Source organism: Felis catus, chromosome B1, assembly GCF_018350175.1.
Source record: "Felis catus isolate Fca126 chromosome B1, F.catus_Fca126_mat1.0, whole genome shotgun sequence".
NCBI classification, from domain to species: Eukaryota; Metazoa; Chordata; class Mammalia; order Carnivora; family Felidae; genus Felis; species Felis catus.
In genome coordinates, this window is record NC_058371.1 from 39,171,104 (window position 1) to 39,196,023 (window position 24,920).

General features: G+C 41.0%; 1 long non-coding RNA gene across 2 annotated transcripts; it reads right to left on the bottom strand.

Moving 5' to 3' along the window:
- Window positions 1-625: 625 nt before the first annotated feature.
- LOC123384830 lies at window positions 626-24,847 on the bottom strand. Of its 2 annotated transcripts, none has more exons than XR_006596491.1 (4): window positions 24,282-24,847; window positions 21,373-21,540; window positions 13,199-13,314; window positions 626-1,083 (listed from the first exon to the last, which is right to left on the bottom strand). It is a non-coding gene; the product is annotated as an uncharacterized LOC123384830 (long non-coding RNA). The 2 variants fall into 2 exon arrangements; XR_006596490.1 differs by lacking the exon at window positions 626-1,083 and adding an exon at window positions 11,824-12,208.
- Window positions 24,848-24,920: the final 73 nt, after the last annotated feature.

Consider the following 24,920-nt stretch of genomic DNA (forward strand, 5'->3'; position numbering starts at 1 on the left):
AATTTGGCTTTTGCTGATAGTGCTACTATAAACATTGGAGTGCATGTGCTCCTTTGAATCAGCATTTTTGCATCCTTTGGATAAATAATAGTGCAATTGCTGGGTTGTATGTTTTTAATTTTTTGAGGAACCTCCACACTTTTCCAGAGTGACTGCACCAGTTCACATTTCTACTAACAGTACAAAAAGGTTCCCCTTTCTCCACATCCTCATCAACATCTGTTGTTGCCTGAGTTGTTAATTTTAGCCATTCTGATTGGATGAGGTGGTATCTCATTGTGGTTTTGATTTGCATTTCCCTGATGTTGAGTGATGTTGAACATCTTTTCATCCATTTGTTAGCCATCTGGATGTCTTCTTTAGAAAAAGTGTCTATTCATGTCTTCTGCCTATTCCTTCACTGGATTATTTGTTTTTGGGGTGTTGAATTTGGTAAATTCTTTATAGATTTTGGATACTAACCCTTTATCTGGTATGTCATTTGCAAATATCTCTCCCATTCTGTTCAGTTGTTTTAGTTTTGTTGATTGTTTCCTTTGCTGTGCAGAAGTTTTTATCTTGATGAGGTCCCAGTAGTTCATTTCTGCTTTTATTTCCCTTGTCTCTGGAGACATGTCAAGTAAGAAATTGCTGCAGTTGAGGTCGAAGAGATTACTGCCTGTTTTCTTTTGCTGGATTTTGATGGTTTCCTGTTTCACATTTAGGTCTTGCTAGAACATTTTATAAGGAATCTCTAGATTGAATTTTTAATAGCCTCCTAACTCCAGAATCTAAGCCAAATATTTGTCATCAGACTTGTCTGCAATGCCTGTAGATTGGGGTGCATTCTTCTTCTTGAGTTTCCCAAAATATCCTGAGGTTCCTGCACCTGCCAGGAAGTGACATTCTTTACTCACTTGGTAAGGCTTCTGGGAACTCTGTAAGCGAGATTTCAGGCCAACATTTCCACTGGGCTCTATTGGCTCCATAAAGTCAACCTTAGATCCTTAAAGCTGTCTGCTCATATCTGAGTCTATGCATGTCTCTCAAATATGACATTCCTGTCCAAGCCTTGGTAATATAACCAGTGTTTCCAGTGTTGTCCTGTTACAAGGAAAACAGATTATTGTTGAACTTATGCAGATAACTATAACTGTCATGAAAGAAAGAATACTCACTGAGACTTTTCTGAATTCTGGAGGGCGCAGGTAGAGAGAAAAGTTAAATACTTCAACTTGTTCACAAAGGAAAGTTTTATCATATTCTGCCTGTCATGAATATCTTAAGAGAAAACTTCCTTAATCTGGAAGAGCAAATATTAGAGAACCAGCAATGTTTCAAAGAAGAGTCATAAAAACTTTAATCATCTTCCTTAATTCATTTGGTTACTATGTTACTAGTACCATGTCATTAGTTCTTGTTCAGTTTGAATGCAGCTTTTAGTTAGTTCTGGAAATTCCTATCCATTTTAGTTTTATGATCTTAAAGATATCAAATACTGCATTTGTCAAAAGTCCTTTTTATGAATCTCCTTGAAGATGAAACTCATTTTGCAAAAGAATAAGAACAATAACTATAAATGACAAAAGACTAAAAAATGGACATGTTTAAAGATCTGATAGGAGAAATACCAAAACATGTTAAAACTTCAGGAACTGCATACAATCTCTAGAATAGCTATAGTATTTACCCAAACAACATAACCTAAGGCATAACAGTATTTGTTAAACCATGCTTCTAGAGTAACTTAATATATCAAATTAAAAGGCCTAATTAGTCAAAAATACTTCATTTACAATTCAAATCTCAAAGAATTTTGTTAAAACTTCAGAAAGTTACAAAGCACATGCCTAAAGAAGATTAGGGATAGGGGTACTTGGGTGGTTCAGTCGGTTAAGCTTCTGACTTCAGCTCAGGTCATGATCTCATGGTTGGGGAGTTTGAGCCCCAAGTCAGGTTCTGTGCTGACAGCTCAGAGACTGGATCCTGCTTTGGATTCTGTGTCTCCCTCTCTCTGCTCCTCCCCCACTTGTGTTCTGTCTCTCTCTGTCTCTCAAAAATAAACATTAAAAAAAAAAGAGGATTAGGGATCATCAAAGACTTGATAAAGACAAAACAGAAACTTTGGTTTTCTGGGCAGACAAAAGAGAAAAAAAAAACCTTTGTTTACATTTTTTGTTTTTTGTTTTTTTTTTATCAAGAGCAGACCAACGATCCAAGGAAACTTGTCTTTTTAACACAGAGTCAATCATATATCAGTGTACTCTTAAAATCCATTCATTTCAATCTTAGTCCATCCTGATCACATATTAAAATTCTAAAACCTTCCCTCCCAAACCTTCTACAACTTTCTTTTATATTCAGATTTTGTCCCAAGCCTTTTCTCTCCAAATAACCGGTCTAATTCTAGGACAAAATTACTTTCTTTTACCTTCAACAAAATGTATTCCCATTCCCTGTATATTTCTTACACATCTCCTGTTTTCATCCATACCAGAGTTGCTTTTCTTATTTCCTTCAGTCTTTAATTACATTTAGCAGAATTTTAACTCTTAGCAACCTTAGTCTCCGGTGAAAACTAAGTAGTGACCAATTGTGAAGTGTTACACCAGAATTCTTTAGATTCTTAATTTATGAATCAATTAAGCACAAAGTATATTTTCCAGCAGACCCAAGTATCTTAGTTTCTCTACAGTAAGAAGCCAAAAGCAGAGAAACTTTACATTTAGTAATTTATGTTTAAGTATTTTGTTTATTTGGAAAAAACTTAAGTATCCAACTAATTCAATCCAACTTACCATTTAACTTAGCAAAACTTTAAAGTTTCAGGTTTGATAGCTATTCTCAGGGTCAGATGGGCCACGAAACTGAGCAAGACATAATCTACAGTTTTTGCAGAGGTAAGGGTTTGGGGACAATGTCTTGAAGGCTTGCACATATGAGACCTCTGGCCATTTGGATGAGTTCCAGCAAAAGAGGTCAAGCTGGCAAATAGTATTGCAGGAAAGAGTTCTGGGATGTCTGGGTGGCTCACTCGGTTAAGTGACTGACTCTTGATTTTGAATCAAGTCATGATCTCACAGTCATGAAATTGAGCCCCGCATCAGGCTCCACACTGAGCTTAGAACCCACCTAAGATTCTCTCTCTCTTTCTCTCTCTCTCTCTCTCTCTCTCTCTCTCTCTCTCCCCCTCTCATTCTCAAAAGAAAGAAGGAAAGAAAGAAAGAAAGAAAGCAAGGAAGAAAAGAAGATACATCTTAATCTGGGACTTTGTACTAAGACCAGGAAACATTACATAAAATGATGAGATATTTTTTTCCTCAGGGCTTGGGGGTCAAATTTGTTTGAGTTTTTAAGAATATAGCCCAAGGGTGAGTCTGAAGGAATAGAAGGGATTTGTCCCATAGTTTGAAATACTGGCTGCCTATTCCCAAAGGAGGGCCCCACCAAAAGGAATGGAGTTCTGACTAGCAGTTACAATTTTAGTGAGAGCATCTCACTGACCTGAAAAAGGACCAGACTTTATATTGGGTGACTGACTCTACTGGAGTGTCTCACTAAGAAGAGGGTGATGCAAATAGTGATGGCACTTCCTGTTGGGGTGTCCCCTGCAACAGGAAGTGCCAGAAGCAGAGTGGCAGAACACAGTCAGAAAAGGAATGGGGAGGATTCACCACTCAGATCCATAGGAATGTGTTTACCTGTAGTCCAAGGTGGCATCGGGATCCATGGGAACAATGGAAAAAGGGGAGGGAGCTGAAAGAAGTAAGGCAGCTAAGAGTCAAACAGTGTCAGGAAAGGGTCCGAACTGAGTCCTGGTCATGTTGCCACCATCAGCTGCACCACACATTGAGAACAGACCTTAGAGGATAAAGTGGTAAAGCAGAGGAAAGGGGTTCTTTGCTCTCATAGGCATGGACAGTCCAACCTGTTTGCTCTCAGACCTTCAGAACACACCAGGAAGCTGTCCTGGCCAGAGATCTTCAGTTGTCTGAGAAGCTCTATGTTTAGGTTGCCAAAGAGCCAAAAAGAGAAAGGAGAAGGAGGGAAGGATCCCTCCAAAGGGCAAAAGGGGAAATCCCTAACCCTTTTGGGCAAGGGCAGTCCAATGGTTCCCCCTGGGTCTTTGGATCCTCACTGAGGAGTAGCCTTGGCCAGAAGTCATCAGTTCCCCAAAGAGTACTAGAGTTGGCCCACTGAGGGAAAGTCCAGAGAAATTCCTGGAGAATCAAGGGAGATCTCCTGGCTGGCAAGGTTTCCCATATAGGCCACCAAATGTGGGAGACCACAAAGGCTCCCTGTACAGGCCACCAGATGTGGGCTCCTCTTATCAGATGTGGGGGCCACCAAATGTGGGATGACCTGATCAGGTGAAGGCTGGTGGCATGGGCAATTAAATAATTCACCCAAAGCAGAACACAGGAAATAGAAGTTTATTGACTACACTTCAAGGGAGCAGCAGCAGGCAGGACAGCTAGGAAGAGACTCTGTCACAAGGTTATGATAGCAGGCTGTAGTTGAAGGAAGAAGGTAAGGAGGTATGGGAACATGGAATTTTCTTTTTTGGTACTTGTGTTCAGATGTAAGTAACCCATTGGTTGGTTTATGGATATTTGAGGTGGGTTGCCTCATGGCCTGTCTGTACTCAGCTAGGGGATTGGGAGTCACTGTGGGCTCTTCTACATTATTCAGGTTTCCATTTTTCAAGTTGGTTGCCTAAAAGTGGTCTCTATACATTAATTATTTCATTAGTTTTTTAGATATTAATGAAGTATTTACTAGATGTCATGTACATTTGCCATATTCTGAGGTTGCAACAAAGAATGAGACTAATTTTTCCCTTAAGAAAAGTACAGTCTCACAGGGCAAAAGACCTATTATAACTTGATGTTATAAAATATTGAATCAGTGCTTCAAACAGTACATAACACGCATTATAGGAACACTCAAAAGGGGTACCTAACTCTGTCGTGGAGGAGAAGAGAGGTCATGATAGGCTTTGCAGAGGAGACTGCAAGGATGATGATGAGTTAGCGGTTTTTGTTTGTTTGTTTGTTAGTTTGTTTTTTAATTTAATTTTTGTTTTGTTTTGTTTTGTTTTGGTGGAGGAGAATAGGAGGGAACAGTGTAGAGAGAAGAAAGGGAAGGGCACTCCAGAAAAGGAGATGGCATGTACAAAGATGGAGAAGCCAAAAAAAAAAAAAAAAAAATAGCATGGTGATGCAAGAAACTAGATAGATTATTGTGTTGTTGAAGCCAAAAATGTGAGGCAGATAGTATCAGGGATGAGCTGGAGAGGGAGGCAGGAGCCCACCTCAGGGATAGAGAGCTTTGACTTTACCCTCTCAGTGATGGATTTTGACATGTAATAACACAGTTAGTTTAAAATATATAATATATTCGTTTCTGTTGCTGTGTAGATGATGGATTTGGAGAGAATAAAATGGGAAGAAAGAAGACCACTTGGGAGTGTAGATCAATTAGAAATTCAGAAAGATATGATGAAATTCTGGACTGATGACAGCACAGCTGGAAATCCTGTGATGAATTGAGAAATGTCATGCATTAGAATTGAGATGGCCTTGGGCGCCTGGGTGGCTCGGTTAAATGTCTAACTTCAGCTCAGGTCATGATCTCATGGTTCATGGGTTTGAGCCTCACCTTGGGCTTTCTGCTGTCAGTACAGAGCCTGCTTCATATCCTCTGTCTCTTTCTCTCCCTGACCTCTCAAAAATAAATAAAACATTAAAAAAAAAACAAAAACAAAAAGAAATTGATATGGCCAGATTAGAATTAACATGGGATGAGAAATAGTAAAGAAAAGGGAAATGCCGAGAATAACTTGAGGGACTGGTTGATATAACCAACTAAAAGAGATTGAAATAAAGTAGAAAATGTTAATTCTGTTTGTGCTTTGCTGAGATGGCATTCAGGTGGATGTTCAAGTGGACATGTCCATCAGGCATTTTATCATCCAAATCTAAATTTCAGCAAAGGTGTCTGGGCTCCACATACAGATTTAGGAGGCATCCACATACAAGTAGTGTCAAAAAATGCAAGTAGATGAAATCACACAAGCAGAGTTCATTAGAATTGTTAGAATCAGAGGAGTAGTGGACTTAGGAAACCTAGCATTTAAAGTGGAAGATGAACAGCCTATGAATAAACAGAGAAGGCTGATTAGAAAGATAAGGAAGACTGGGAGAATGGACATTCACAGAAACTGAAGGAGTAGCAAGTTTCTACAAGGAGGAGACATCTCAAGGGATGCAGCAAGGCATTGTGAATTAGGGACCAATATGTGCTCAAGTCATGTTATTTTTGCTTTATCTCTGTGATATTTACAGGTTACATCTTTAGTTTTACATTCTTTAAGTCAGTCATTCTCTTTGTTCCTTTTCTAACATTCCAGTCTGAGATCATTTTTGTGTGGTAGTTAGTGGCTGTGAATATGCATTGAAAGGTTTCAAGAAAACTTTATTTGAGTATAGTTGACACACAATGTTACATTAGTTTCAGGTCTATAACTTAGTGATTTGATGAGTTTATACATTATGCTATGCTCCCCACAAGAATATAATGCACCACAGAGATTATTATGATTACTACATGCAGGAAAATTCCCAGTGTTTGAGCACACTTCAGATCCATGGTCCCCAAACCCAAACCAATCAAAATCAAATAAGTCAAAGGAGACCCTGTGGAAGGCATCACTTTTTAAGGGAAGTGGCTTGTTTTGTGATCTTATGTAATTGAGTTATAACATCCCCAGAAGTGTTAATCCAGGTACAGCAAGGGGAGTTGGTCATAGCACAGCCATCTCCTTGCTCAGCGTAAAGATAAACAAGACCTACTTTATCAAGAACAACTTTGGCCAGAAAGTCTAAGGATCTTTTTTTGTACAGCTATTGCTTTAGCAGCAGATTCTGTAATAATTTAAAAAATTAAGAAGTTAGTCTCATTTACATTGATTTCTAACTAGGGAAATAAGGATCTGTCAAAAGGAGTAAATCCTAAATCATGAAAGCCTTTTTTTAAGTCCTTTCTAACTTGACAATGTAAATTTAGGGGAGTTGAAAGATGTCTTATTTCACTTGTGAAAAGTTAGGGGCACAGTTAGATTTTCTCCTAGGTTGAAATAAAAGGTTGTTTTAAATTCATAGGTTACCACCCTTAACAATGGTCTGGGGAATAAAGATAAGAGTGTTGTCTTTCTTTCCAGAACAATGCCAGAGTAGAGGAAAGGAAAAGCAGAAAGGGTCTCATGTTCAGTTAAAGTAAAAAGTCTTGGTTTGTTGTCTTGGGTGAAGCAGTCTATTTTGATGTCAGCTCCTTCTCTTTCTCATACATTTGATTTGGATGTCCCCAGCATCTGTGCAGGACCAGGTGTCATGTGGAACCTTTTTGTAGTTGTGTGATGTATACCCAAGGTTTAATGCCTTTTAGTTTTAATAGCAGTGTCAGGGGTCAGAAGCATTTGGTAAGGTTCTTTCCAAACCGGGCTCAAGAGCTGTTTTTTTCTGATGTATTTTCAAAATACCTAATCACTAGGCTGTAAACTGTGACCAACAGGATCCTCTGAATTGGGATCTGGAAAGGTTTTGTTAATCTGTTGATGAAAGGCCTAAACATAAGACATTAGAGACTTACAGCAACTGGTCATACGATCATGAGTCAACAAGGGACCAGCAGAAGATTGTATGCCAATAGAATTCCAAGAAGTTTGCAAGTTTTTGTTAAGGTTCATATGATTTGTCCAAGGAAGTGGGTGCTTTGATCACTGGAGATTATAGAAAGTATACAGCAAGTGGGAAACACACTAACAATTTCTTTGCTACTTTGAGGGCATTGGTCTTGCAGCAGGAAAAGGCTTTAACTCATCTGGCAAACATACATACAATTATTAGAACATACTGATAATCCATACTAAGTGGCAGTTGAATGAAATCCATCAGCAAGTGTTCAAAGGGTATAGAGAAAGGAGGCCTGAGGCCTCTGAGGAAGGAGCAAGAACGGTTTTTCTGGAATTATGGACCTAACAAGTCAGACACTGCTGGTAAGATTGTTTTTGTAATTTTATAGAAGTTTGTCCACTAAGGTCTATTTATAAAATGAGTCACCATAAATGCATTATCTTGAATGAAGAATGAAGAAATTAAAAAACTGGGTTTGTCAGGAAGCCAGGAAGAACCAAACAGCTGTCTTGGGTTTTCTAAAACCCTGTTTGTTTAGTTTACAGCCATTGTTAATGTTTTTATTTAGGAGCAGACTGTTGCCATGTTACAAGGACATTAGGGTGGCGAAAGTCTGGCAATGAGAGGCCATTTTTGTGGAAGCAGAATGGACTCTATCCACATATGTCAAATTCTACAAAAACAACATAAAGAAAGCTTAGTAGTACTTCTTATTTAACACTGCTTCCCATATAATTTAATATAGAAAATAAGCCTAATATTTTAGTAAATCTTTTGGAATGTTCCAGGTCAAAAAAACTTAAACAGACCAAAAGTCAAAACAAAAAGAATCTGTACTTAAACTGAGAGAAAACCAAATTCTAATCTTGTACCAGCTTACTTTTGATATTAAAACTGACTTTTTTTAATTTTTTAATGTTTATTATTTATTTTTGAGAGAGAGAGAAGAGCACAAGCGAGGGAGGAGCAGAGAAAGAGACTCAGAATCCGAAGCTGGTTCCAGGCTCCAAGATGTCAGCACAGAGCCCGACGCGGGGCTGGAACCCATAAACCATGAGATCATGATCTGAGCTGAAGTCGAATGCCTAGCCAACTGAGCCACCCAGATGCCCCTAAAATGGATTTTTAAATAATTCACTTTAATCTTAATCAACTTGGCCACACATTAAAATTTGTTTTCAAAGATTTCCTTTTCACAAACTTTCTACACCTTTCTTTTTTACATTCTGATTTTGCCCATTTTTTTTTTTCTTTTAAACAACCAGCCCTACTTTTGGACAAAATTACTTTATTTTCCCTCAACAAAAAATGTATCTCTATTTCTTAAACCTTCTGTTACAGAAAACACATACTACTCTCCTGGAATATTGGAGATATTTTCCCTTATTTTTTTCCAATAGCTTTTACACATATTAATTAGAATTTTTAATCTTTAGCAACCTTAACTAAGTAAAACTTAGTAGCAAACAATTGTGAACCATTCCACCAGCATTCTTTAGACTTGCAAATTTATGAATACATTTCATAATTTTTAGAAACATGTCTTTTTAAATTTTCCAATGTAGCATTAACACATTCAAATATCTGTTAGTTTTTCTGTCATAAGAACCCAAAACTAGATAGACCCAAGTTTGGTAATTAATGTGTTAATATTTCTTCTTGTGTGTAAATGACCTGATATTAAATAAATTTGACTTAATTCACCATTTAACCTAACTCAGCAAAAATGTTAAGTTTTAAGTTACCAGAAAGATTTAGGAGACTATTTAAAAATTTACCTAATTTTTAAAAAAATTTTATTTATATCTGTTTCTTCTTACCAATTATGCTTAAATTACCCATAAAAACTTCATCAGACATCAAATACAGTCATTTTTCCAAGTTATTAAAAATAATTTATAACATAACATCAACTTACTTGACTTTAAGTAAAGCCAGGCAGGAAAAAAAAAATTAATTTTAGTGCTGATAACTCTAAAGAAATGTCTATTTTAATTAAATCAACAACTTTAAACTAGCTTTTATATAGAATAATTCTTCGGGTCACATGAACTTCAAAAGACATTTGGGATAGTTTCTGTCTTCCTAAGAGTGGTAGAATGCCCAGTTTTTATAAGCACTTGCCTTCAAACCAATTGAGCTCTTCTGCAAATTATTTTAACAATAGCACACTATTGGGTGAATAGAAAAATATTTCACATTTACAACATGTATAAGGACACACACAGATAGATACAAAGACTCTATAGTTACTAATATTTTTGAGGGATTTTTTTTCCTAAAAATTAGATATTTTGTGTTAACTGAAATGGAGAACATGCTTACACAAATTCATTGACTGAAAAAAAAAAGTGGAAACAATTTATGTTTTGCAAAGGAGGGAGAGTATCATGAGAATAGAAAAATGAATTAACCTTCCTTCATAACAGTGACCTCAATCTGGTTTCAGGTATCTGAATGGTGAAACTAGTAAATGAGGTCTCCAAGTTCTTGTCCAGATTTTTTAAATATTTTATTTTATTTTATTTTTATTTATTTTTTATTGAAGCATAATTAACATACAATGTTGTATTAGTTGCAGGTGTACAATTCAATTATTCAACAATTCTATACATTCCTCATTGTTCAGCATAAGTGTACCCTTAGTTCCCTTTTTCTATTTCACTCATCCCCTACCTGTCTCCCCTCTGGCAACCACCAGTTTGGTTCTCTGTATATGAGTCTGATTTTTTTTATCTCTTTTTTCTTTGTTTATACATTTGTTTTGTTTCTTTATTTCCACATATGAATGAAATCATAGGCCTGTCAGAATCTGTAGGATTATAGGCAGACTCCTAGTAAGGAGTCAAAATTTCACCATATGGTATTTGTCTTTGTCTGACTTACTTCACTTAGCATTATACTCTCTAGGTCCATCCATGCTGCCATAAATGGCAAGATCTCATGCTTTTTTAATGGCTGAGTAATATACCACTGTATATATGTGTGTGTGCATATATACACACATATATGTGTATATATGTACAATATTATTTATCTATTCATCTATTGATGGACACTTGGGTTACTTCTATACCTTAGCTATTATAACTAATGCTTCAATAAACACAGGGATGCATATATCTTCAAATTAGTGTTTTCATTTTCTTTTGGTCATATGGTAGTTCTATTTTTAATTTCTTAAGAAACCTCCACACTGTTTTCCACAGTGGCTGCACCAATGCTTTCCCATCAACAGTGTACAAAGATTCCTTTTTCTCCACATCCTCACCAACACTTGTTATTTCTTATTGTTTTTATCCTGACAGGTGTGAGGTGATAGCTCATTGTGGTTTTTGTTTGTATTTCCTTGATGCTGAGTGATGTTAAACATCTTTTCATGTGTCTGTTGGTCATTTGTATGTCTTCTTTGGAAAACCATCTTTTGGTCCTCTGCCTATTTTTTAATTTGATTATTTATTTTTTTGGTGTTGAGTTATCTAGGTTATTTATATATTTTTATATCAACCCCTTAAAGATGTATTATTTGCAAATATCTTCTCCTATTCAGTAGGTTGCCTTGTCATTTTGTTGATGATTTCTTCCTGCACTGAGCAAAAGCTTTTTATTTTGGTGTAGTCCTAATAGTTTCATGTTGATTTTGTTTCTCTTGCCTTAGGAGACATATATCTAGAAAAATGTTTCTATGGCCAGCCTCAAAGAAATTATGGTCTATGGGTTTTTTTCTAGGAGTTTTATGGTTTCAGGTCTCACATTTTGTACTTTAATCCATTTTGAGCTTATATTTTGTATGGTTTAAGAAAGTTGTCCAGTTTTATTCTTTTGCATGTAGCCATCCAGTTTTCCCAGCACCATTTGTTGAAGAGACTGTCTTCTTTAGAAGAAATTATTCTGGCAAGAATTTTTACCCTTTGTTGTCATCTGCTAGTTTTTATAAGATCCCCCATTCAGGCTCTGGTACCTACCAGAGTTTCGCCTTAGCTGTTTAAAGGAATAATGTAGCAATTTACCAGAAAATCTCTCAATTTTGTCAATTCTGGGAGGGGCCCATTTGGGAGCCCTCCTTTGAAGGTACATATGGAAGTGTCTATAAGGCCATTAACTCGATAGACTTTTGCTTCTATTTGTGTCATCTTTTCAGAGTGGAAAAACAATTTAGACAGAGGATTAATGAATACAATAAGCACTCAAAAGAAGATAGAAGGGAGAAGTAGGAGTGATACTGATGCAGGCATGCTGGGTCTGAGGACCCACAGTAGGTCCTACAGGTCCAGCCAAGAGGGTCTTTGGCTTTGCACAAGTTGGAAATCAAACATGAGCTGAGAGGAAGTAAGAGCAAAGTTTATTGAAGACATGGAGAAAACTGATACAGACAGAGCTTCTGTGTAATCGGAAAGGAAATGGAGCATGAGACTCATCTTTGCTTGGGGCCTGAGCTTTTTGTTGAAGATGGTGGTCTGGTATACAAGTCCTCTTAGGCATCCAGGAACTGGTTGGACAAGAGCGAGTACTCAGGTGTCCCCCTTGCTTATGCCCTGGAGTCAGGGGTTTTGGTGAGTCAGTAGTGGTCTTGGAAAATATACATGATGAATGCACATAGTTACTCCTCAGATATTACCTATTGAGCTGGAAGACTCCAAAGAAATCATTGATCTTTACAAGGAAGAAATACATTAAGCCATGTATAAGGTGGGGGTGCAGGTCTTAGCAAGGATAGAAGTAGGAAAAGGAACAAAGAAAAAAAACAACTTTTGTTTTTTTAATGGAGTCCCTCTAATTTCCTTGTCTCAGCATGAGTCTCAGTAGTTCTTGTCTTAGATACCTCTTGCATCTTTAATTTTTTCTTTAGCCTTTTTCAATGAATCTTTCAATGGAATTAATTTGGAAATTTGAAAACTTTAGATACTTCTACTTGCCAGTTAAAGCAGGTTTCCCATTCTATTTAATTTGGGAATCTTTGTTGTCAAGTGCACTTCTTAAATTATCTTATCTAATTGAAACTTCCCCATAATGGCCATTGCAATTCTAAAATTTTGCCATTTCTGTAGATATTCACAGCTCATAGGACCATCATTTTTAGATTTTTGGATAAGCAGGTGTGCCAGAAGTCGATGTGCTTAATTCTTTGGATTTTAAGGATCCTATTCCCTAGGCTTTTATTTACACAAAACAAGACAAACAAACTTGTGCACCTTAACATATCAGCAGTAACCAAAGATCGTTACTGTGGACTGGACAAGAAAAGGCCATGCCCACCATAAACAATTCCTAAACCAGCAGACTCCAGTCAATGGAGACTGAGAATGGGAAATGGAGAAAGGACTAAACCTGCAAATTCCAGGTAACTGTGGACTGGAAATTGAGAAAAGACTCCCATGTGGAATCACAGGCTGAACCAAGGGCTAACAGCTGGTGCTCTGTTAGAGCCTCCTTAGTCTACACTGACCCAGTAACCCTGGATTGGAAATCTGATTATGTCAGTAGCTCAAATGCACAAAGCAAAGCTCAAACCTCATGGAACTTACCAACAACCCTAGGAAACTGTAAGTACTCAAAAGGCTTCGTGGGTTGTCATGCCTGTTTCTCATTATCCCCAAATGCCACCAGAAGTTCATTTCAGATTCCAACACTGCCACCAAATCTGTGAAAAAAAAAAAACAAAACAAAATACAACCAAGTAAATTTGAAGATCTAATTAAATGATTCGTGAATCAAGCAGCATATTGTCTATCAAGTAGAGGGAAACTCCACTAAGCTAAATAAAACAAAGGTTTTTAAAGGCAAAGAGAGGGCATTAAAAAAGAAGAAAGGAATGATTAGCAAGGAATGATTGTTTAGGCAAGTTTACCTTCCTAAGGGTAATGGAAGGGGTCTATCAATAAACTTCCTACTTTTGACCAGGAAATTCCATGTTGATTGCTTAAAGGTTATATTATCCAGGGTGGAAACTTAGAGAATATGTTAGAGATAAGTTAGATATTAACAAGTTAGATATTAAGTCTTGCTTTATTGATCTGGGGCCTTAATCTAAGTGATACCATTTTGGGCCTGTGGTTTCATTTTTAACAGTCTGAAATTGCAGAATTAGCTTTAATACAAGAAATGTGATAAACTAGAAACAGCAGTGATGGGTGAAAATATTTAGAAAAGAGTAATAGCTAGAACTAGGGATTATGAAACTGATGAGGGACCATGAAGCAAGCAGGGCCAACCACAAGCTAGCACACGCCCCCCACCCCTCCAGGTGGGATATATGTGATATTCTTCAGGCATTCCTGGCTGCCCAAGAACAAAGGAAAGGAGAGAAAACAAATGCTTTACTGATAAAGGTCACAGTCACACAGGACATGAGTCTCCATCAGTTTACATATGTCTTAGTAAATTGTAAGAAAAAGGCAATCTTAATAGCTAATGTCCAGAAACTTATAGATCTAGTTGCCTGGACCCTCTAATACCACCTTAGTAGTATTGTAGGTATGACAGGTAAAATTAAATTTCCTTATCACCTGCAGCCCATTCACAAATACTTAAGATTTGTGCAGCCCATTCACAAATACTTAATATTCTACAGAGTATAATATTTCTGCAGGAACCCCCTACTGTCATAATGTTAATGCTTTCTAGAGGGAAAACAACCTTAGCTTGACGATAGCAAGTCCTCAGACATCTGAAGAGTCCTTGTTAGCATATCAAAGTCCTTCTGGAAGCCTCCCTTTTGCCTTTACCTCCCCCAACTCCATAGTCTATAACCAGTCATTCTTCATTACCCTAGTGTAGCTCTTTCTGCCCCCGGGGTCCTGTCTCCGGGCTTTAATAAAATCACTTTTTTGTACCAAAGACATCTTCAAGAATTCTTTCTTGGTCATTAGCTCCAAACCCGCACTACCACTCCAAAACCTCATCAAAACCCAGTGTAGCAGTACACAAGAAAATGGACCAGGGGAGCTTGAAGATGGTAGTAAATTCTGGTTGCCCTTTATTTGGTACATGATGATTATCACAAGACGAGATGAGATGTCTGGCGAAAAATAGCTGATCTCAAATCTAAAGTCTTCCTTCTTTTATTCAGGCCAACCATCTCCAATTCCTCTAACTATCATCATTAAACATATTCATTCTTCTCTGGAAAAACTGCACTTGGTTATGATTGCTGTCATCTTAAAATGTGGCACTTAATATCAAACAAAAAATTCCAAAGGTAATCTGACCAAAGGAGAATATAGTGAAACTATCTAACCTTTCCTCCCTGTGGTAGAGCCCCTCCTTAAGGAATGTGGTGAAAATCTCAAGACAAGGGAAGGCAACCTGGCTATGTGTGAGTGGATGACATTCCTCATGACTCTGTAACATAGCCCACCCATTCAGACTGTATGTTACCATATATGGGAGACAAAGGAGCAAAAATTGTACAAAAGGCAACCCCCTGCTGTGCTTGGGACTCAGCCTTTTGGGTCTCAGCCCACTGAGCCCATGCCGGCACAAATAAAGCTCCTTTCTGGAAAGAAAAGCCTCAGTGGCCCTACTCTGTCTGTGTGACTCACCACTACATTTCGTGGGGGCTCACCTGGGAGGTGCAGATGGTGTTTCACCTCCCTTGTCACCAGGGTAAGAACCTTGGGGCACCAGGAGAGGTGACCTTGCCTGGTGCCAGTGGACTACTTGATCCATAGGAGACTAGCCCCTCTGGGTGTGCCAGGGTGAGGGCCCCAGATGCACAAAGGAACCCAGGGAGGCCCAGGAACCAGCTCATGGAGGACCATCCATCAGACTGGTAAGAACACAGGTTCCTTTTGGTAGACCTGCCCCTAAGGGGCAGAAGGGGAGAGTGGTCACCTCCCAGAGTTGCCTGAGTAGTTCCATAAGGAATGAAACCGCAACTCTAAGGTGCTGGGTGCTGGGCAGCAGGCTGGAGTCATTGTGTGACTGTGTGTGAATGAGACAGACAACGGAAAATTAGACCTGACCAATGTGCTTAAGCAAGTGTTGAGTCCCGACCCGTGTTTCCATGGCAACCTCATATGGCTTAGGGTGGCATCAGACTTCCTCAGGAGAGGAGAACAGCTGGAAACAGATGAAGCAAGTTTGTGTCCTCTCCAAATTAGTCCCTCCCTTCCTCCTTTTTCCTCTCTTATGAAAGTTGTCTGTTAGGGGGAGGAAATTGGTGGAAAGCAGAGTAAACCGACGCCCCTAAAGTGTATGTTGAGAAATTTCAAAAAGGGATATTCAGCAGATTATGGTGTGAAATTAACTCCCAGAAAGCTCTGGAAATTCTGTTAAATTCATTGGCCATCGTTCAGGGTGGGCTGGCCCTCCAAGGGCTCACTTGATAAGGAACTAGTTGGTTGAGTGTTCAGGGGCGTTGTGGGGGATCCAGGCCACCCTGACCAATTTCCTTACATGGACTGTTGGCAAGACCTGGTCCTATTCTGGCCACCTTGGCTAAAAGTTTGTATTGAAGAGAGCTATAAAGTTATGATGGCTCATGTCACGGCTTTCTCCAAATGCTGGCCAAAAACTGAAAAAACCATACTGTCGGGAAACTGGAGGGGACCCCACTGCTATATGTCCCACTGTACCCCTCATTGCCACCTGCACCTCCAACCACCCCAGCTGCCAAAACCCCACTGGAGTCTGCCCCTAGTCCGGAGGCCTCGCCACCTCTAACACCACCAGCCTCTCCAGATGTGACTGGCTCACCTGGACCACCGGTCCCAACCCCATACACCCCTCCCAGAAGGTGACTAGAAGATCAGGCCAGCAGAGACAGACCCTCCCTGAAGCAACACCGGGGAGCCCTACAGATGGCACTGGGGAAAATTAGGGGACCCATCTATTATGATCAGGAAGGCCAGATCCGGGGAGGCCAGTGTGTTTTTGTGTACCAACCCTTTACCACTATGGATCTCCTAAACTGGAGGCACCATACTCTTATATGGAGAAGCCCCAGGCTATGATTGAACTAATGCAGTCCGTAATTCAAACCCATAAAGCTACCTGGATGGACTGCTGCCAACTCCTTCTGACCCTCTTGGACATAGAGGAGCATCACCAAATTACTCAGGCAGCCCTAAAATGGTTAGAGAGGAATGCCCCGGCTGGGACACTAGACACCCAGGCTTATGCTCAGGCTCACTTTCCTGGGGAGGACCCCGAATAGGACCCAAATGACCCAAGTGTAGATGGAGGACTTGCAAGGACTGAACAGTATCAAGAAGTCCTTCTAAATGACATGAAGGAAGGGGAGAAAAAGACCATAAATATGAGTAAAACGTCAGAAGTGCTCCAGGAACCTGAGGAGAGCCTGAGCAGGTTCTATGAGAGACTACGTGAGGCATTTCATTTTTACACAACTTTTGATCCAGAGGCGTCCATTAACCAACCAATGGTCAAAGCAGCTTTCATAGGGGACCAAAGGCCCAAGGGGACATCTGGCACAAGCTGTAAAAGCTAGAGGGTTTCACCAGCATGAATGCCAGTCAGTTGCTGGAAATAGCAAGGAAGGTGTCTGTCAACCATGACCAGGTGGCACGGAGGGAAGAATGCTGGAAGATGCAGAAAAAGGCAAGCTTGTTAGCTGCTTCCTTGGGAAGCAGTTGGAACACTCCTGGAAAGAGAAGGGGCCAGGGCCAAAAGGGGAACAGCAGGGAGGATCATCCTGCCCAGGATCAAAGTTAGGATGGAACCAGTGTGCTCACTGTCCTCTGGAGGGCCACTGGAAAAATGAGTGTCCCCTGCAGCTGGGTAATTCTCAGCAGGGCCCCAAGCAGAAAGAAATGGCCATGTGGTCCAGGGCTGGTATCAACCAGCATCACGGCCTCATGGGACCCCTGAGGATGATTTTGTGGGACTAAACACCATGGAGGACTATGAGGAAGACTAGGACAGACCAGGCTGTATTTTGTTAGGCCCCAAGAGCCTATATCCGAATGAATGTGGGAGGTCGACCCATCAACTTCATAGTAGTTACTGAGGCAGAATACTCAGTGGTGATCCAACCCATAGGCCCCCTCTCACAGAGAAAAGCCAACATTGTGGGGGCCATGGGCAATTGGACATGCCGTCCCTTCTTGCTGCCTTGAAGATGCAATTTAGGTGGGCATGAAGTCATCCATGAATTCCTGTACCTCCCCGACTGCCCTGTGGCTTTAATGGGCCAGGACCTGTTGGGAAAGCTGCAGACCCAGATAATTTCCAACTCCCACAGACAAGCTGCTCTGACCCAATGAAATCTGGAAGCAAAGATTATGACTCTCATGATTCCCCAAGGTGGAGAATGGTGCCTCTACCATCTCATGGAGGAGCCACAACAGGGACCTGAGCTGCCCTTCAGAGTACCAGGGGTATGGGATGAGGAAAACCCACCAGGACTGGCCTGGAACATATCTCCAGTAATTGTATAACTAAAGCCAGGGGTAGGGCCCATCTGCCAAAAACAATATTTCATGCCTCATAAGGCACAGATAGGGATACAAAAGCACCTGGAGAACTTCTAGAATACAGGATCCTCCAACCCTGTTGGTCATCTTGGAACATGCCTCTCCTACCAGTGCAGAAGCCAGGAACCAATGACTATTGGCCAGTCCAAGACCCACACACAATAAACCAGGCTGCTGTCACCCTGCACCCGATTGTCCCAAACCCATACATTCTCTTGGGTCTTATCCTCGCTGAAGCTCACATGTCTGGACCTCAAGGATGCCTTCTTCTGCATCTGCCTGGCCCCCCAGAGTCAACCAATCTTCACCTTTCAGTGGGAGAATCCTGAAAATGGTGACAAGGGCCAGTTGACTTGGACAAGATTGCCTCAGGGGTTTAAAAACTCCCCAACTATTTTTGGCACTGCATTAGCCTCAGACCTAAGAGTCTTCCCAGCCTATCAACATGACTGTGTTTTCCTTCAGTACATAGATGATTTACTGCTGGCTGGAAGGTCTTGGGAGGATTGCATGGAACTCAGCATTTCCTTAATTTCCTATAGGAAACTGGCTATAAGGTCTTAAGGAAAAAGGCCTAAATCTGTCAAAAGAAAGTCAAATACCTTGGCTTTCACCTCTCCCAGGGGCAGTGCCAACTTGGCCTGGAGAGAAAATGGTTGTTTGATCGATCCCAGTCCCGTTGACCCGACATCAGGTTCGGGAGTTTCTCAGGGCCACAGGTTTCTGTAGAATCTGGATACCTAACTTCTCAGTCTTGGCAAAACCCCTTTATGATGCCACAAATCAGGGAGAGCAGGAATCTCTGTTATGGGAGCAAGTACAGCAAAGGGCCTTTGAAGAGACCAAATGGGCCAACGCACCTGGTCTGGGACTCCCAATCATGTCCAAGCCCTTCTTCTTGTACGTTTGTGAACATACCGGCATTGCAGTGGGAGCCCTAACCCAGATGTTGGGGTCATGGCATCACCTGGTGGCATATCTCTCCAAGCAGCTTCACTATGTTGTTCAAGTTTGGCCGCCCTGCCTATGGGCACTTGCAGCTACCACCCTCTTAGTGTCTGAGGCTGACAAGTTAACTATGGGACAAGAATTGACAGTCCAAGTGCCACATTTAGTATTGACATAAATGGAGTACAAGGGACAATTCTGGCTAACCAACGCCCACATGATCAGGTATCAGAGAATGCTACGTGACAACCCTCCCATTCACCTAAAAGTAGTGTGGACCCTAAACCCTGCAACCCTACTGTCTGCTGGGCCAGGTCAACCAGATCATGACTGTATTGAAGCCATGGATTATGTGTCCTCCAGCCAACCAGACTTAAAGGACCAGCCCCTCAAGGACCGCAACACTGAGTATTTCACCAAAGGTAGCAGCTTTGTGAAAGAGGGAGAATGCAGGGTACTCCGTAGTGACCCTGAATTCTGTCATTGAGGCCAAACCTCTGCCAAAGGGGACTTTGGTACAGAAGGCAGAGCTCATTGTGCTAACACGAGCTCTCCAACTAGTGGCAGGGATATGTGTTAATACATACATAGACTCTAAGTATGCCTTCATCACTCTCCACATACATAAGGCTTTATGTAAAGAGAAGGGTCTAATAACCTCAGGTGGAGAAAACATAAAGTATGGTAAGGAAATCCTTAAACTCTTAGATGTTGTGTGGGCCACTAAAAGACTGGCAGTCATGCATTGTCGGGGACATCAAAGGGGAGACACCACAACTGCATGCGGAAACCATAAGGCAGACCTAGAGGCAAAGCTTTCGGCCTCCAAAGGAACAGTGGAATCAATGGTGTTAACTGCTGCACTGTTCCCTAGTCCACTGGCAGAATGGGACCCTAATTACTCACACCATGAGAGTACCTGGTTTAAGACTGAAAATGGAAGCTACCTCCCAGCTGGATGGTGGAAATTTGAAGACAGCTGAGTAGCAATTCCTGAGGACTTGGTTTCAGCTTTTGTCAAGCTGTTTGATCAGGAAAGCCATATTGGCTGGATAGCTCTTAAGACTACATTGAGCTGACATGTCTACAACCCTTGACTCTCCAGCATAGCCCAAGCAGTATGTGAGCAATGTGAAACGTGTGCCCAGAATAACCCAAGTTAGGGAACCCAGGCTTCCTCTGGGGTGCAGAGTGTTGGAAGAGCCCTGTTTGAAAATATGATGATGAACTTCACAGAGCTTCCCCAGGTCTGAGGCCATATATATCTGTTGGTCTTCAAGTGCACTTTCATAGGCTGGGTGGACATATTCCCTACTCACACAGAAAAGGCACACGAAGTGGCCCGACTTCTTCTAAAAGAAATGATTCCTTGATTTGTGAAACCTATCACTATGGGATCAGATAAAAGGCCAGCGTTTGTGGCTGAGGTGGTGCAGCTGGTGGCAAAGGGGTTAAAGATCACCTGGAAGTTACATACGGCATACTGACCCCAGATCTCTGGGAAGGTACAATGAATGAATCAAACCCTGAAGCTGCAATTAAGTAAACTATGTCAGGAAACCCATCTACACTGGGACCAGGTGTTGTCAATTGTCTTGTTAAGAATCAGGTGTAGCCCTACTAAGCAGACAAGGTTCCCCCCTTATGAAATTCTTCATGGGTGCCCTCCGCTCCATTATCAAGTCATGGTGTGGGGGGGGGATCTAAATGAGATAGGCAATCTAACCCTAAGGCAACAGATGTGGGCCCTTGGCTCTACCCTAATCACCTGACACCACTGGGTTAGGAAGCTATTACCTGTGAATCTGACCACAGACTCTCACTCCTTTAACCAGGAGATGCAATATAGATAAAGGAAGGAAATGTCCAACCCCTAAAACCCCTCTGAAGAGGCCCATTCACTGTCATTTTCTCCACTCCTGCGGTAAAGGTAGCTGAGGTGGGTCCCTGGATTCACCACAGCAGAGTGAAGCTGGCATCTTGAAACTGGGAGTGCACTCCTGATCCATCAACACCGTGCAAGCTGACCATACAGAAGAAGCAATCTGCAACTCCAGAGGCTCTGGGATACTGCAGCCCTGCTTTAGTCACTCCAGAAGCTGACTAACCTACGCATGGCAGAAGCTTGAGGAATCTACGGTCTGGTGGAACAAATAGACTGTCTTTATTTTTTATATCTATTTCCTTACTGTGATGCACTATTGCCCCTTGTGTCTCACTGTTATTGTGATTCTTGCTCTACTTTTGACCATAGGATTGGCAAAGGCTGCCCCAGCTAGCTGGGAGTGTGGTGAGAAGTTTCTGTTAGCACTTACCTTCCTTTTATGGATAGGATGCTTCATTGGTATTGGTTGCTTCTAATCTGGACCCCTCTGTAGACCTAGATTCCTCATCATGTGACCCATGTCAAAACCAGTTCCGGCCAGGGAGTCACTTGGACTTTACCATATCCACTTCTCATGCCAAGGAAAAGTCCTGAGGACCTGCAGACACAATAAGACCACCTATTCTACTGCTGAGGGGAGAGTCAATATACTTGCTTTGAAGTCTAATCCTACAAAAAGGGCAGGGCCTTGGTCAGCCAGACACAAATTACTAACCCAAAATGATGTTTGACATATATGCAGTTATAGATATTGGCCCAGAGGCATCTGTCATATGAAAAAAGTGGGCACTTATCATAGCAGGCCTGAGGACTCTCGATATACCATGCAAAAGCTTGGATTGGGAGCAGGAATACCAACTCAATGACAAATACATGTGTGAGGAAAATGGTTTATGTGCCTATACACCTCAGTTTTTATGCCCCAGCTGAAGGTGTGTTTCATGGGCTACTTGGAAAAAAGAAGGCACAACAGCACTCCTTCAGAAGGGGGCTGATACATCAGGTTGTCAATCAAAGGCCTGTAACCCTGTTAATTTTACCATCACTAACCCAGGAGATTCCAAATGGCAGTAAGGTGCCTGAATTGGCATCCAGATCCATGGGTGAAGCAGAGACCCAGGGACTGTGCAACATTTCAAGAGAGTCACTACCACCCATCCAACCATGTCCCATTAAGTCTTCCACTCTGTCAAAGAAGAAATAAGAAGTAGCCCCCTCCCATTTCAGTCACAGCAAGGAACTTGTTTCTAGCCCTAGTAGAGACTATAGCTCAGTCTCTCAAGATCTCTTCTTGCTATAAGGGGGAACCAACGTGGGGGATTAATGACTATGGGAGGTAAAGAATTAGATCCCTGTGAACCTTATAATGGAATAGAATACCACAGTCCTACTACTGGGGTTTGGCTCCTCAAAACCTCAATTATTGGGAAAAACTGCCTTGCCTAATGGGGAAAAAAGTTTGCCATCTCTGTTGGAAGTTAACAGGCCTAGGCCAAAGATTTTATAACTCAACTTCCTGGGAAACCCAATGGTGGTGGACCCCAGATCTCCTAGAACCAGATCCCCACCCCTTGTCTAACTTCTCTCATCTCTAAGAGGCTTGGGACAATGTTAATGCAGCCATCGAGTGGCAGGCCCTGGGTGGACTATACTGGATATGTGGAAGGACAGCCTATACAGTACTTCCCTCAGGCTGGTCAGGGTCATGTGTGCTGGGAACGATTTGTCCATCTTTCTTCCTGCTCCCACTTGCCAGAGGGGAACATTTGGAAGTCCAAGTTCATGGAGACAGGGAGACTCAAAGGAAACTATGTGCCCTATGAACTGGCAATTGGAAAGATGATGATTGGCCTCCTGAGCATATAATCCAATATTATGGCCCTGCCACTTGGGCAGAGGATGGGTCCTGGGGCTACCGTGCTCCCACTTACATGCTAAACCACATAATCAGACTTCAAGCAGATGTAGAAATTATAACCAATGAAACTTCCAGAGCTCTTAACTTACTAGCCAAGCAGCAAACCAAAATGCACAATACTATCTGTCAAAATCGCTTGGCCTTAGATTGCTTGCTTGCTCTGAGGGAGGAGTTTGTGGAAAGTTTAACCTAAGCAACTGCTGCCTACAGATAGATGGTGAAGGAAAAGTCAAGAGGAGATCACAGATCGAATGAGAAAGGTTGCTCAAGTCCCAGTCCAGACCTGGAAAGGTTGGGACCCCGGGGAGGTATTTGGAAGATGGTTTTCAACTCTCAGGGGATTTAAAACCCTCATAGGTATTATCTTCTTGATTTTGGGAGCTTGTTTAATCCTACCTTGCCTAGCTCCCCTGGTTATATGGTCTGTCTCCAACCTCACTGAGGTAATGGTCGAAAGGAAAACAGCCACGCATGTGATGATGTTATGGAAATCTAAACCCCTAAACTAAGATGATGCTCTTTGACCCAAAATAGGGGTTCCAAGCATCAAAGGGGAGAATGTGGTAGAGCCCCTCCCTAAGGAATGTGGTGAAAACCTCAGGACAAGGGAAGGCAACCTGGTTACATGCACGTGTATGACATTCCTCATGACTCTGTAACACAGACTGCTCATGCAGACTGTATGTTACCATATATGGGAGACAAAGGAGCAAAAATTGTATAAAAGGCAACACCCCTCTGTGTTCAGGACTCAGCCTTTTTGGTCTTGGCACGCTGATCCCATGCTGGCACAAATAAAGCTGTTTCCTGGAAAGAAAAGCCTCGGTGTTCTGATTATGTGTGACTCGCCACTACATCCTTACACCTTAAAATTGCTTCACTGAACCAAAAGAAAAGACTATGACATTTTCTATGATGCCCCCTTATTTTCATTTCCTTCAAATGTACATGTGCCTGAACAAAATCTGCTCATTGAAGACCAGTAAGGAGAACAATTTGAATAAAAATGATAGTGATGATGATGAAGTGCAGGGCAATCCATGGGTGATAGAGATCTCACAAAACTTGCATTTGCACTCATGAGGTAAGTAATGAGGTTTGGTTTTGTTTCTTTGTTTAATCTCAACCTTATTTATAAGACAAAGAATATGACTTGCTTGAGGACCTGCTATTCAAATGTCCAAGTTACTTCCTGGTTTAAATCAGGTTGTGCAAGCTGAGTGTGTTAATGTGGCTTCTAGAAGAGCCTAACTTTTCCCCCACATAATGGCCTTATACACTGGGATATTCTGACTCATACAAAAGGCGCAACAGAAAGAAGGACTCAATATCCCGCTGCTTTTGGCACTCTATTGTTTGTTACATTATACATTTAGGCATAATAAAAACTAAAATCTATTTAAAATGTAGTTTGAACTCACTTATAGTTACAAATGGAGGTTTGTTTGATGTGGAATGATCATCTCTTTTCTGAAAAACAACCCAAGTGATCATATATCAGACCATGTTCTCATAGTCAGATTAACAGCTAAAACAAGGTAAATCAATGTTAATAATAAACAGGAGGAAATATAGTTTTTAGAATGTAAGGCTCAGTGCTCTAAGATCTGGTGTGGGGCCATTCCTTTTTACTAATTCTACTAGTTAATGTTAAACATTGTAAAAACAAAATTAATGAGAAATTAATTATGAAGTGAATAAGGGTCATTCATGGCTTTGAAAAGTAAAAGAAATATCACATTAATTAATTATAAACATGAAAATCACATAAAATGTTAGACAAGAAATCCTCAAATGTCTAGTTTAAAGTAGATGAAATTGGAGACCACATAGCCACAGTGGACAGAATGAGGAGGAAGGTTGTTTGTGCAAAGATCATTAGATTGAGAGCTAGTCTTTAGGGCTCCCTAATTTAGCATGAGCAAGAATTGCCTTCTTAGAAGGAAGGAAAAAAGGAAGAGGAGGGAGACAGAGAAAGAGAGATGAGAAGAAGAAGAAGAAGAAGAAGAAGAAGAAGAAGAAGAAGAAGAAGAAGAAGAAGAAAGAGAAGAAGGGAGGAG